Raw genomic sequence first — 14,001 nt, forward strand, 5'->3', positions numbered from 1 at the left:
ATCATAATCTGCTGTTTGTTTGATAGGGCCCTTCGCCATAGAAAAAGGGCTGCTTTGGGATCCTTGAAGAGAATCCTGATCATGCAATTTAGATGGGGGTCCAATGTCGGGAAAGGTTCAATTAACAAGTTTTTGATGTAGCAAACTTTAACGAGGTTTTCTTTTTTTCCTTCTTTTTATTGTGAAATCAATTGATTTTCACTCACGGATATTTATTAAGGATTCCATGATTAAGGAATTGAAGAGTTTGAATTGATCCATACTTGTCTAGATACAAGCATCAACAATCATTTGAAGAATTTTGTTTCTTTATATTCAAGGATGAATATACGATATTTAAGTTGTCAATCTGCTAGACATACATGATGGTGGAGGCTCTCTATTGCTTCATGGATGCAGATCGATAATAATCAAACATGGTATGCTGCTTCCTTTTCCTCACAAAATTCAAAGGGTTTTATTTAGTCCTGTGAAGGTGTCTTATGCTGTCACATGTGCATGGGATCTTCAAGGCTGCTACATCATTGTGCTTTGTTGATTTAACCAGTATCTAGTATCACTCTGTGTTAAATACCGAGAACTTGCATGTGTGGTCCCTTGTACATCGGCAAAAAACAAATTCAAGACATTCCATTTCATTTTAATTCTTGATTTTACAAGAGACGTAGTTTGCATTCAACCCTTTATCATTTTTTTTCCCATGTAATTTGATTCAAAAAAACTTGATTTCAGGTTGAAGATTTTTAGGTGGGAAGGTGTTGGTGAAGATGGTTTCACTGGAAATTATTTCAACATAAAAAACATCCATATTCACCAATTTTGTTGACAGAGCAATCAAATTTTCTTTTTATAAATAATTTTTCTAGACAGAAACAAACTTGTTCCAAAAAAAACCAAACCCTCCAAAACCTTTGCATGAAATGCTAATCTTTATTTGTTTTCAAACATGAAATGCTCATCTAAAAAGATTTTTAAAGATAAAATGTCATCTATAAGCAAGTTTTTATCTTAGGCATTAATTAGTTTTTACTTTTAATTAGTACATGGGTGAAATTATAATTCTATTAGATGGAGTAAACAACACTAGTCATTATTGTTTTTTTTTATTATTTAATTTTTTTATTTTCAGCAGCAAAGAGTAAACACAAATATTGCAGATGGCTGTGATACTCTGTTTTTGGGTGTGGCTGCCGATAGCTGTTGGTTGTTTTTATTTGTGGTGTTTGGCTTGGGGTTTGATCTTGTTGTAATATGCACCTTTATATTTTCTTTCTTAATCTATTTGATCTTTTGATTCATGAATGGTGCAGATTTCTATTATACTTTTTTTTGTCATAAATTCCTCAAAACTCTCATCAAAATACACCCTTGACATAACTAGAGTATCTTGTGAAATTCATATTTTATTTGTTCCTCAATATTTACTCTCTAGACACATCCCATTTTATTGGTACTTCACTTCAGCCCTTCCCCGCTCGTTGCTTGGTTCATATCCTCTCTTTTTGGTGAGTCTAGACACTGATATAAAAAGCTAGTTCTTGCCTTGCTAGGCATCTCATTCTTGTGTATATGCTAGTTGTTCAGTCACAGTGTGATGAGATATGCTTGTTGCTTAGATTGGATGTCTACATTTTTCAGATTCTTCTCTATTCACTACTAGAAAAAGTAGATATAACCACATTTTTTTTGTGGCATTTTTTTTTGTTGTAAATGTCGCTAAATTTGTTAACCAATCTTTTAAATTCCTTATGGCGGTGGGATAACCCTCCTCCAGCCCAGCCAGAGACCCACCCTACCTCCTAAGAGAGGTGATGTGCTCATGCAAATCCTTGTTGGCTACTAGTTTGATTTCATTCATACCACTTCTCTACTACTAATATTTTTTCCAAGTATTTTAATATCTATGTTTTGGGTATTGTTGTGTTGTTTTTCTCCTTTCTCCAACCTGAATTGTAGTGGTGAAAGATCCTCTGTTCTCAAATGTTTGTTATTTGTCCTTAAAAACACTCATAATTAGTGGATTACAAGTGAATCTCAGGTGTATAAGAATTTAAAATATATGCATTGATAGGGAAGTTGTGCCAAAAAGGGGTGAAGTTTGCAAGTTCACTGAATTTTATATGTTGCATAAATCTGGCTATCAGTCTCTTGCCTTGATATGAAAAGCTTAATTGTAGTATTTGAGTGCTACGCTTGGTCTTTAATTTTAATGGCAAATTACCCTTGTAGTTATTGTAATTTCACTCTTATGTTGATAATTTGGTCATTTAGTTCTATTTTACTTGACCAAAAAAAAAAAAAAAAGAATTTCTTACCATGTTACAATTTAATGCAATTGATTATGCCTATTGTAGAAATTGGGTTTAGATGAAATTTGGTGATTATGGTGTTAGACATCCAATTTGAAACAAATTTTATAACCACTCTTACCACTACCATAGTTGGTGGGACTTATCTGTGAGGTGAGTATCCAATGCTTTGCAAATGTTATTTCATTGTATAAACAGTGCATTACCATTGTGAAGGTCATTGAGAATGAGTGGTTTAAGAAGGGATATAAGCCTCCTATTTTTGCAAACGAGGATGTTAGTCCGACGATGTGGATGCTATTTTCAATGAATCAAGGGTAACTATATCTTGTTTACAATTTCAGTCAAAAAACATTTGATCATCTACCCTTTCGGTTAGTATTGAGGAATAGGGCATTGGGGGTGTTAATTGTGATTTTTGTTTTGATGTGCAGGACACTCAAAACCTTGTCGTGGAAAGACGGGAAGAACAACCTGTGAATCCTGTCTCCATGAACACTTTTGAATACTTATATCTAAATCTTAGGGTCTCAACCTCAGTTCTCTGTTTGAAAAGCAAATGGTATGTCGAAGGCATATAGTTTTTTGATTGTTATGTTTTGGTAGCTGAGCTATCAGATGTAGAGATCTTTAGAATCTGAGCATTCCATGCATTTTTGTCAGTTAAGTTAGAGTTCCTATCTCATGTCATGAATGAACCAGCTGATATTTAGTTTTTTAACTTGTTCGATGATGTATGTCTCCAATAGTTAATAGTTGAATGACTAATAGCTGTCTCTATTATATTGGACAGGCCTTGAGCTAAGCAAAGAAAACTGGGCGCAAGGGTCATTTATTTGTTGCAACAGAGGTATGATCTTTCAGGGGTCACCTGTTGAGTGAAAAATCACTAGACTATCATGTGAAGCAGTGTTTAAAACTGGGTCTGAAAATAATGTCCTACAGATTTATGAGGTGTCTCCCTCACTTTGCATGGTTGAGCTTCGCAAGGTTGGAGGGGATACCTTAGAATTTCATAAGGTATGGTTCTGAAATCTCATTGCGATGGTTACACACGTATACTTGGTTTTAATGCTTATTGGTTTTATGCACCCTACTATTCATGCTAATGGTACCTAATGAAGCTTTGCATAAAATTTCTTGGATTTTACAATTAGCAAAAGCAAGTGATTTTCTATTGGACAGTGGCATAACCTTGTCATCCACCTGTTTTGATTCCAGAAATTTTAACTTTAGGCTCTGTGGCTTGTCCTTATCGGAAGTTCGACCAAATTTCTACCTTTTTGTGCACAGTTGTCCCATGTTATGGAATCCCCTTCGTGCACATTTGTTGCTTTTGTATCCTGTTGACTATAATTTTTAAGCTCAACATTGTACATTCTTTATTACAGTTCTACAAGAACCTTGTAACTGGTTTGAAAGATATTGTCTGGAAATCAGGAGATGAAACAAAAGAGGAAGCAAATGATGGTCAATATACAGTAGTAATAGCAATTACCATGTGTCAGTGAGTCTTATATAATAATTGTAGGGCATGATAGATCTCTATTGTGATGCTTTAAGTTGTGTTTGTTATGCTTTTCTGGTTTATAAAGAGGATAACTGTTTCCTCTTCAATTTGATGACTTGATAAGGTATTTATGTCCTGTTGGTTCATTGTCTGGCCTTCTGTTTTTGTTGTGCATATAACTGATCTGGTATGTTGAATTTACATTGAAGTTTTGACCCAATCCAACTGGTATCATGTTTTATAACAAAATCATTGACAATCTTTTGCTCAAAGGTGTACTGTCACATGCCAAGGCTGCCAAGCTCTACTATGAGCATTTTCAGGTAATTAAAGTGAAAGCACTCTTAATTATAGTTGCACGTTGTATTTGATAATTTGATTAATGAAATCAATGTTGGTGCAGCCAAAACACGGTGGATTCATAGGGCCTTGGCTTGTGCATATTTCAAATCAATCGTGGCGTGTGCATTCATTTACGAGCCATTGATAGACAATGAATTTGATAAAGAAGCTGCAAGTAGGGCCTTGGCTTTCGATTTGGCCTGGTAAGATTTTAGTGGTCCTTTTTTTCTTCCCCATATGACAAGCTATCTGAGAGACTTGAATATTTGTGTCAGGTTGCAACATCATTGAACTCCAATGAATGTTTCCTTCTGCAATCTGGATCTTCATTATTTACTTGGCATGGAAATCAAAGTACCTTTGAGCAGCAGCAGTTGGCTGCAAAGGTTGCAGAATTTTTGAAGGTATGCTCTTGCCATAACATTTACTTCATGTCAGATGGTTTTTTACTCTGGTTAAGTTTGGACCTCTAAGAAGTATGGGTTGGCCACTTGGGATGAGTTTTTCAATGTTGTAGAAGCATGATTTGACACATCTTCAATGACTGAAAATTTTGAAATAAACAGGTCATGAAATTGAGTATCATGAGAATCTAAACATATATCAATTACATCATAATTAAATTTTATATTCAAGTTTTGTCAAAAATCTTGTTTATTAGGGAAATTTTGACTGAGAAATATTTTTTATCCCTTTCTCTCTCTCTCTCTCTCTCTCTCTCTCTCTCTCTCTCTCTAGGTGTGTCTTGTGATATTTTGTAAGGGCAAATGTAGTAGTACAGATTTTTTTTTCTTCTTAGTATTGGAATGTAAATTTCAACTGAATTTAGAATAAGATTCCAGGTTCAATTTGATGATGAGACTTTTCTTCCAAAAAAAATAAAAATAAAAAATTAGATGACAAGACTTTAACATTCGTAGTCTTTAAGTCTATACAAGTAAGTGACACGTGGAGATTACAAAGTTCAAATGGCGACATGTTCAAGCAGGAAATGGCACATGCAGAGCCTAACGGCGAAAAAGTTGTAGGATAACAACTCAAAAAAAGTTTAATATGATCAGTTGACATACAGGATAAGATACAATAACATTTCTTTTAAAGGATGTTACTCAAGATCTTCAAGCCTAGACAAGTCAAGCGACACGTGGAGTCTACCAAATTCAGCCTATGGTGCGTTCAATCAAAGGACAACATGTATAGAACTTATGGCAGGAAAGCTTCACAGGATAAAATCTAGAATATCAATATGGTCAACCAGCTTTGAAATACAAAATGTGATAACATTATGTTTAAATTTAAACAACATTATCATAAAATTCAAAATTCAAATTGATGATGAGTCCCTTTTCAAGTGAATGACCCTCTATAAATATGATGATCATTACAACAAAGGATTGGGAGATGAGAATTGAGAGAATACGAAAGCTAAAAGATTAAGTGCTACAGAGAAATTTAGAATTTATAGAATCGTGAAGAGCAACAACACACATGATTTGATACTCATCGCCTGTTCATTTTTCATAGATGAGTTTTTGATATATGAATACTCATGATCAAATTAACTTCTGTTTTTTTACTTCATTGATTGCCTGAATATCAATGAAGTGCTGATCGTCTAGCATGATTTATTATATGTTTTAGTTGAGTTAGAGGATAGTTTCATGACAACTAAAGTGACTTAATCTGCTTATTCCTACACCACCTCCACCATCACGACCACCACCAGAAAGAAGTCTTGCAAGGTTAATATTCGAAATTGGATGATACAAGAGTATATTTTTTTCCTCCTTTTTTCATTTATATTGTCTTTCTGATATAACTTTAGTAAGAAGACTTCAATTGATCTGCATTTCTTTTATATATAACTTGCCTGTTTCACTGATATTTTTTTCCCCTTTACCCCACTTGCCATTGCAGGCATAGTTCTTTGCCTTGTATTTAATGTTATTGCTGTGATAGTTTGTTGGATTAGAGGTGGAGGTAAGGTTTCTAATATTTTCTTTTCTTCCGTACTTCCGTACTTTTTAGTTTATTTATATGCATCAGCGGTTTCTGGATTAATTTGTGTTTTCATTTTTCAGGTTAGAAATTTTTTGGAGAGATGCAAAATATGGTCCAAGAATTAAATAACTTAGTTTTTTAAGTTTTTTTCATTTTTTAATATATGTAAGCACAGTTAATTTTTTTTTATTTAATTCCTTTGTATATACTTTTGAATATTTAATTTTTATTTATGAAATATATGACGTTATTCTATTTAATATGTGGTTATGATTCAAAATATAGTATATAGTGTGTATTATATTCTTCAAATGTGCATACAAAAATAATATTGATTATTTTTCAAATATGTCGAACCTTTTTTTTATTACAAATTTTATTAGTTATTAATCACACTTAAAAGATGTGATCTAAATGTTATTAATCACACTTAAAAGGTGTGATCTAAATGTTATTAATCACACTTAAAAAGTGTGATTAAAAATGACCATTTTTTATCACACTTCCAAAGATCACACTTAAAAGGTGTGATCTAAATGTTATTAATCACACTTAAAAGGTGTGATTAAAAATGATCTTTTTTAATCACACTTTCAAAGATCACACTTAAAAGGTGTGATCTAAATACTTTTAATCACACTTAAAAGCTGTGATCTAAATATTTTTAATCACACTTAAAAGGTGTGATCTAAATGTTATTAAGCACACTTAAAAAGTGTGATTAAAAATGACCATTTTTAATCACACTCCCAAAGATCACACTTTAATAAAACTTAAAAGGTGTGATTAAATAACATACATCACACAAAAAAAGTGTGATCTTTATCTGTTTTTGTAGTAGTGTCAGTAAAGTCTATCGTCACTGGATCAGTGAACTTGGGGGATGATGCGAACATGTGATTGGGGGATGAACCACCTGCAGGCGGTGCTCGGCTTACTCCGGATATGGTGTTTGGCACGCATAGTTTTGAGTATTTGCAAATGCTAGTTTTGTAGTTTCTGACTTAGGTGTTGAGTCAGTTCTGCTGTTTTGTTTTGAGTCAGACTTTTCATACTGGGTTAGTCGAGTCAGTCTTGTTGTGTTGAGTCTGTCTTGCTGTGTCAGAGTCGGGTGATTTCGGAGGTGTTACCTCGGACACCACTTGCTTGTTTTGTGTTTGTCTTTTTGCTTTCTTTTGATTCAGTTTTTGCCTTGGAGCCAGTTGTGCCAACAGATCTGAATGAAACAGTAGTAATTTTCACACTCTTGTGTTTGCTTCTACCTTGTGCCAGTTGTGCCAGAGGACTTGAAAGAAATGGCAGTGCTTTTCGCCTACTTTTCTGTGCCTTGAAGTCATTACATTGACCTAATTTTTTTTAAAACAGTTTTGAACATTGTGATGAAAACGGAGAGGAAGGAATTCCTCGGGTTTTGTAAAATTTGATCATTTGAGAGAAAGAGAGGCATGCTAAGCCCTTAATGAATGAAATCATGTTTGTTAATGTGAGTACCGAGAAGGATCTTGGCTTGATCCAGATTGGTTCTACATTGTCTTCCACACGAGCGATTAGTCGTTTTCTTAAAAGATTTCAAAAAATGTTATGCGCAGTCCTGCGAAGACCTGTGTGGAATCGCTCTTGAGATTGTGCAGCTTAGGATCGCTCTCAGCCTCGAGACTCGACCCCCCTTTGCTTTTAAACCTTGAACCCTAACTCAGAATGTTCAACGGTCAACCGTAATGTGAGGCCTGTGTGGCCAAATTCGAAGCAGCCCTCGACCTAAGGGTAGAAAAATGTCAGATGTGCTTGAAGAGCCGGAGATGGATCATCTTGCGAATCAATGAAGACTGTCAAGAATGCCAAATCCCATAAGGGAAGAAAGAAGAAAGTATTGCTGAAGGATAACTGAGTTCCTACCCACAACACTAGGGGCAGATTCAGCCCCCCTTTGGATAGACTCCTACATCGTCAGCAAACAGCAGCCATTCTCCTGGATTCAGATGACTTCAGGATCTCAAAACCATTTGACATGGACAAAGTTACACTTTTACCCTTGAGAGGCTCGCTGGGGCGAAAACCCGGAAAGGCGACCTAGGCAAAAGTTAGAGCAAGAAAAAGAAGAAAAAGAACAAAAAAAAAGAAAAAAAGAAAAATGCAAAGAATGAAGAAAAGAAAAGAAGAAAAATGAAGAAAATAAAAAGAAAAGATGAAAAAAGAAGAAAAGAAATGAAATGAAAAGAAAAGAAGAACAGAGCTCGCAAGGTTGAAAACTTGAAAGGGCGGCCTTGGCAAAAGTTAGAGCGCAAAAGGAGAGGTTAAATACACGAGTGTACCTTAACCACGAACTACGTAAGGCTTGATTCCCATCTTTGGGATACGTGGGCAACTTCATTCTGAAGTCCAGTCGTAAAACACTTCAAATTGATTGTGCCCATGTAATGGTCTTGATCATCTTCGCATTCTCTGTATCCCAGAATTTGGATGTGTTCGTCACTCTGAGGACTGACTACAATGCGCTGCGGTGCCATTCAAACAAGGGGCAACTTTTCGTTGCCATTCAATGCACCGCGGTGCCATTCAAACAGGGGGTAACTCTCCGTTGCCATGCAGCTCTCTTCAAGCAAGGGGCAATTTTCCTTTGGATCTGAGGTTGTGCATCTCAAGAGTAAATTCCGTGTTGGTTGAGCAGTGGCCATTTGCAAAAATAGTTTTTGAGAATTTTTACTGAGGTTGACTGATTCTCTCGAAAATTATTCCACTTTTTTTCAAAAACTGGACCCTTTCTTGGACCCAAAAAAGGAAAATTTTCAGTGCTCATGACCTAACTTGCATGATTTTCAAAACCAAAAAGTTAAACAAGTGTGTTAATCTAACTCTCATATTGGTCAAATTGTTTTAGTAGAAAACCAAAAAAAAAAAACAAAAAATGGTCAAAATGATGAACTAAGGGCACAGTTGAGTTAGGTGTTCTGTCTTTTCCCCATTGTTAACATGCCTGCCAGAAAGGGCACTCTACCTGCCAGAAAAGGGCACAACTGAAGCTAATAGCAAAATGTCGAAAGCTCTCTCATCCTCTAAGCAACAAGGTATCAAGCCAAGAGCGAAGCACGAAATGGAATGGACTAAGATATTTCACTTCCTTGTTTGGACACATCTAATCACACCCAAACTCCAGAGCAGAGCATCGTCAACCGGTGTCAGCTGCTGATTTGCTACACACCCAGTTGTAGCACAACTCCTCTATGGGAGGAACTCACTAGCTGTGCGCAGAAGAAAAAGAATCTAGCAGAATGCTAGAGGCAGGAGCCCGCAATTTCTTGTTTATCCATCAACCACCCAGGGAAGGGACAAAAAAATGAGAGATTAAAGAATAAAGAGATGTGTGCTGAGAGAAAAAGTGAGGAAAAGGGTTTTGTGAGAAAAACCGAGCTTGAGGGCCGAGTGATGTGAGAATCACAAATAAGAAAGGGTGGGAAACAATATCCGAAGAAACTAGCTCCTCGTGCACCGAGAGGTCTCTTGCCTATGTAACACAGCTGAGTGTTGTGTTTGTGTGTTTTGTTTGTCTCGATTCTTGTTTTGAGTCGTTTGAGTGTCAATAGATGTGTTTAGGTTGTTTTACCTTGTTTTTCCTTTGTTGAGTTGTGTTTAGGTTGTTCTACCTTTGTTTTGCATTGTTGAGTCGTTTTGGCTGTGGTCAGTTGTAGGCTCAATACCCGGTTGAGAACCCTTTTTTCATTTCAATTTCAAAAATCGTTTTGTACTCAGAGTGCCGTGTCGTTCTCCACACTTGTGAAAAACAGGATTGGTTCTTCCATAAAGCCGCAGGGTTCAACCCAGGTCATGTCAGAATAGTAAAACAAGGACCTATCTGAACCTATTTAGGTTCCGGACTACAAAGCAAAAGAAAAGAGGGAAAATTTGGAGCATTTTAGCATGTTTTAACTTTAGCAAAATCCGAGACTGCATTCCAGGTGCATCTTGTCAGGCATCGCCTTCCTCTGAAGTATGAGTGTATCTCGACCCCAAGTGTAAGCTTGCTTCAAGTCAGAATGGCAGTCCAAGCAGCACCCGAGGGTTTCACATGCAGATGTTATCTCTCGCCAATATGAATAGGGTGTGCCCTTTTTGAGCAGAGTGTGTTGCGAAGTCCTCTACGAGGCAAATCAGAGCACCAGAGTACATATTTGATGCTCCTCTATTGCATAGAATGTGAACTTTCATATACACTGTTGTTGCATGCGTGCCGCGCATCGTTATGATTTATGCATAGAATATGCTTACTTTCGATTCCGCATAGAATATGCTTTGCTTGTCTCATACATTGAATATGCTTTCAATATTGCATAGAATGTGCTTCCATACTTGCATAGAAAATGCTCGTATCTTTTGTGTGGAAAATGCCCCATACTTGCATAGAAGATGCATTTTATCGCACTGTCTTGTGCACTTACACTTTGTATCTCACTCGCACTGTTTTGTGCATTTCAAATCACTCGCGTTGTTTAGCGTATCGCACTGTTTAGTGCATTTCAAATGATTCGCGCTATTTTGCACATCGCACTGTTTTGTGCAGTTTATCATTCGTGCTATTTTGCGCACCTCAATCGCACTATTTTGTGCAGTTTATCATTTGCGCTATTTTGCGCATCGCACTGTTTTGTGCAGTTTATCATTCACGCTATTTTGCGCACCTCAATCGCACTGTTTTGTGCAGTTTACATTCGCGCTATTTTGCGCATCGCGCTGTTTTGTGCAGTTTATCATTCGCGCTATTTTGCGCACCTCAATCGCACTATTTTGTGCAGTTTACATTCGCGCTATTTTACGCATCGCACTGTTTTGTGCAATTTATCATTCGCGCTATTTTGCGCACCTCAATCGCACTGTCTTGTGCTTTGCATATCACATCGTGCTATCTTGCGCACCTTATCTGTATCGCACTGTCTTGTGCACATTATATTTTTGTATCATTCGAACTGTCTTGTGCACTTTCTGGTCTAGGATACCTTCAATCCTCTAAAGGTGCAATTCCTTTGGTGTTTGTTGTGCCCGAACGACTTCCGGTGGTCTGGTATAGCCACCTGCCTGTGTTTGCGGTGAGTTCCTAGGAGACCAACTTAGACAGTGGAAACTAGAGTTCGAATGGCTCTTGCCTAGAACGCAAAGGTTCAGAATTTTCGAGACTAAAGGCTGGTTTAAATACCCAGAGGTATACCCTCAGCTAGAAATCTGTATGGCAGCCCCGTAGATTGAGATAGCATATGTATGCACCTCAATTCTGGATGCTGAACCAACCTAGTCTGTCACCCTGTTGGAGAATAGGGAAAGCTGCGACCACAGTCAGGGAGAAAGGTAGTACCTGTGGTTCAACCGAAAAGAAGGGGAAGATTCCCACATCAACATGAGGTAAGACATTGCTGAGGTAGGTCATTGCTAATTGCCCCTGTAAGGTACCTTCACTTCCTATCTATTGCATCACATTATGTTTATTGCATTGCATATAGCATCCATCGCATGCATCCTTTCCATGTTAAGCCTAGTCTGGCATATACCCATACTTTTCACGTCAAAGCATAGTTATGAGGTTTTGTGTACGCACCTATTCCACTAAAGGGATTGTGGTTTGAGGGTGATGGCACCATTTTCGTGTTAGACGTGGTTTGTTTGTGTCTATGCCTTTCCTAGGCAAGATACGGTTTGGTCGTGCGCCTCACCCATTGCATTCATTGCATTGTAGTGTAGTGTGTTGCATCTAGCATTTAAGATCGTGATCTTTTCTCAGCAGATCATTCCTCACTTATATCATACCACCCAATTACTTGTATCTTGTGTTCCGTCTACACACACATAGTTCTACATGTGTACGAGCCTATTCCACTAATGGGATTGTGGTTTGAGGGTGCTAGTAACTTTTCTATGGTAGACGGATTTTGCATCTCCATCATCTTTATGATATTTGTATGGTTTTATATCGCTTGTGGTTTGATCATCTCAAACGCATTGCATATCATTTTCATTGTTTACTACATTGTTTTGTAATATCACATATCATTTTGCATTTTGCCCCCCGCCTGCGGGCGTGCCTGCGGGCGCATCTCTTTTGTCTTGCCTATTTGTCTAAGTCTTTGGCCTTGTCAAAAATGGGTCGTCTCTGGGCTTTGATACTCACTCCCATCACTTATGACTTTCGAGTTCTGTCAAAGAGGGGCAACTGTAGACACCCCATTTTTGACCGACCTTAAGACTCAGACGTCACCAATTGAGCGCCCGGTGATGATGCATATTATGCTCGTTCTGAGGTTTCAGAGTCTCGGCTGTGAGCCTTGCTTCCGGACTTCGGGGCTTTTTTATGTTTTGCCTCAGTTTACGAACCAGGTCCTGTTTTCTCTGTTTTCTCTTCCCGAAGAGAGGGAGAGGTCTCGTAGACTATCTCTCAGTGGCCGTAGGCTACGTTTCATGGCCGTAGGCCAACTTTTCCATTTGGAGACCAGTTTTCGGTTTTCGGAGCCGTCAGCTGTGTGCCTCGGTTTGGGACCGCTTAACTACCTCCGTTTGCTCTAAGTTTTGGCACACACCCTGTTTCCTCTCTTTTGAGGGACACTGTTGCCCGAGAGACCACCTTCACGGTCGCACGCCACTTCCGGTACCTAACAGCCTGTTTTGGGGGCCCCAGGTTGCGTGTTTTGGCCCCCGAACCCTCGTTTTGCAACGGTTAGGGTTCATTTTTGGTATGGACCCTATTTTCATTGTTAGGAAGGTGGTAGGATGGTGGGAGACCAGAAATTCTTTTGAAAATTATTTTCTCTCTCCTCCAGCCGATTTTCTTGACAGAAACCTGGTTTTTCTCACTTTTGGACCTTAATTTATAGTCTCCCATACCACCATTGTATTGTACTCATCTGGGAGGCCACCAATATGGGTAGGCTAACCAACTTTTCTTCCTGACCCTTTTGAACCTTGTTACAAAGCTGGTTTTTCTCTCTCCTGGGTCACATTCTCTGGTCTCCCACCATACAGCTGTATTCTACTCATCTGGGAGGCCATCTTTCTGGTGTGGCCGACCACCTTTTCAACTTAACCTTTTTGACCCCTGGTCGGCCGACCAGGGGGAGTGGCCGGCCGACCACCTTAACTGGTCGGCCTGCTTCCTGGTTTTTGGTCTCTTTGAGTGTGAGCCAGCTGTGCCAGGTGGAAGCCTCAGAATGCATCCTCCATACACGTGTATGGAGGATGTTTAAGCTTGGTTTTAAGCTTCTTGAAGAAGCTTTAGGCCCTCTCTTCTATAAAGGAAAGGTGCCTCTTCCATTGCAAGGGTTCCAAGATTGGTGAAGGCTCATACATATACCTCTCCCTATATCTCTCTATTCCAAGCTTCAAAACACCCTTGTTCTTGCACCATTGCTCTACACCTCCTAGCACAACAGCTCCACCATCACTCTAAGCAACTTGGGGCTGGTTTTCAGAGATTGAAGGTGTGTTATTTTGGTCCAGAAGCTGCTGGTCCCTTTGGCTACAAGGCTAAGTCTCTATTTTTCCCATTTTGACATTGTTTTTCTCCATAGTTTAGCTCTATTTGCAAGCATTTTTGGGTTTCGTCTTAAATTGAAAAGTGTCTTGTTTTAAGCTCCTCTTGAAGTTTGATTCAGGATACTTTTATGTTTGAGGTCATCTACCTCCTTGTATGCTCCATCCCTCTTTGTAGGCTTATTTTGCTTCCTATCTTAGCCTTACTTGCAAGCATTTTCGAGATTTGTCATAAACTAAAAAAAAGTTTCCTTTTGAGCTTATAAACATGTTTGCTTAAGGTCATTTTTTTGTTGGGGATCATCTACCCCCTTTCATGCTTCATTTCCTCAT

At 38.1% G+C, this 14,001-nt stretch overlaps 1 long non-coding RNA gene across 4 annotated transcripts; it reads left to right on the top strand.

Moving 5' to 3' along the window:
* Positions 1-3,112: 3,112 nt before the first annotated feature.
* LOC145821289 (uncharacterized) lies at positions 3,113-6,298 on the top strand. 4 transcript variants are annotated; one of them, XR_014363318.1, is made up of 6 exons: positions 3,113-3,159; positions 3,255-3,329; positions 4,093-4,142; positions 4,223-4,364; positions 4,437-4,565; positions 6,079-6,298. It is a non-coding gene; the product is annotated as an uncharacterized LOC145821289 (long non-coding RNA). The 4 variants fall into 4 exon arrangements; XR_014363315.1 differs by lacking the exon at positions 6,079-6,298 and having other exon boundaries at positions 4,437-5,228; XR_014363317.1 differs by lacking the exon at positions 6,079-6,298 and having other exon boundaries at positions 3,125-3,159; positions 3,701-4,142; positions 4,437-5,228.
* Positions 6,299-14,001: the final 7,703 nt, after the last annotated feature.

Source organism: Camellia sinensis, chromosome 3 (assembly GCF_055761805.1).
Source record: "Camellia sinensis isolate YWXY chromosome 3, ASM5576180v1, whole genome shotgun sequence".
NCBI lineage: Eukaryota > Viridiplantae > Streptophyta > Magnoliopsida > Ericales > Theaceae > Camellia > Camellia sinensis.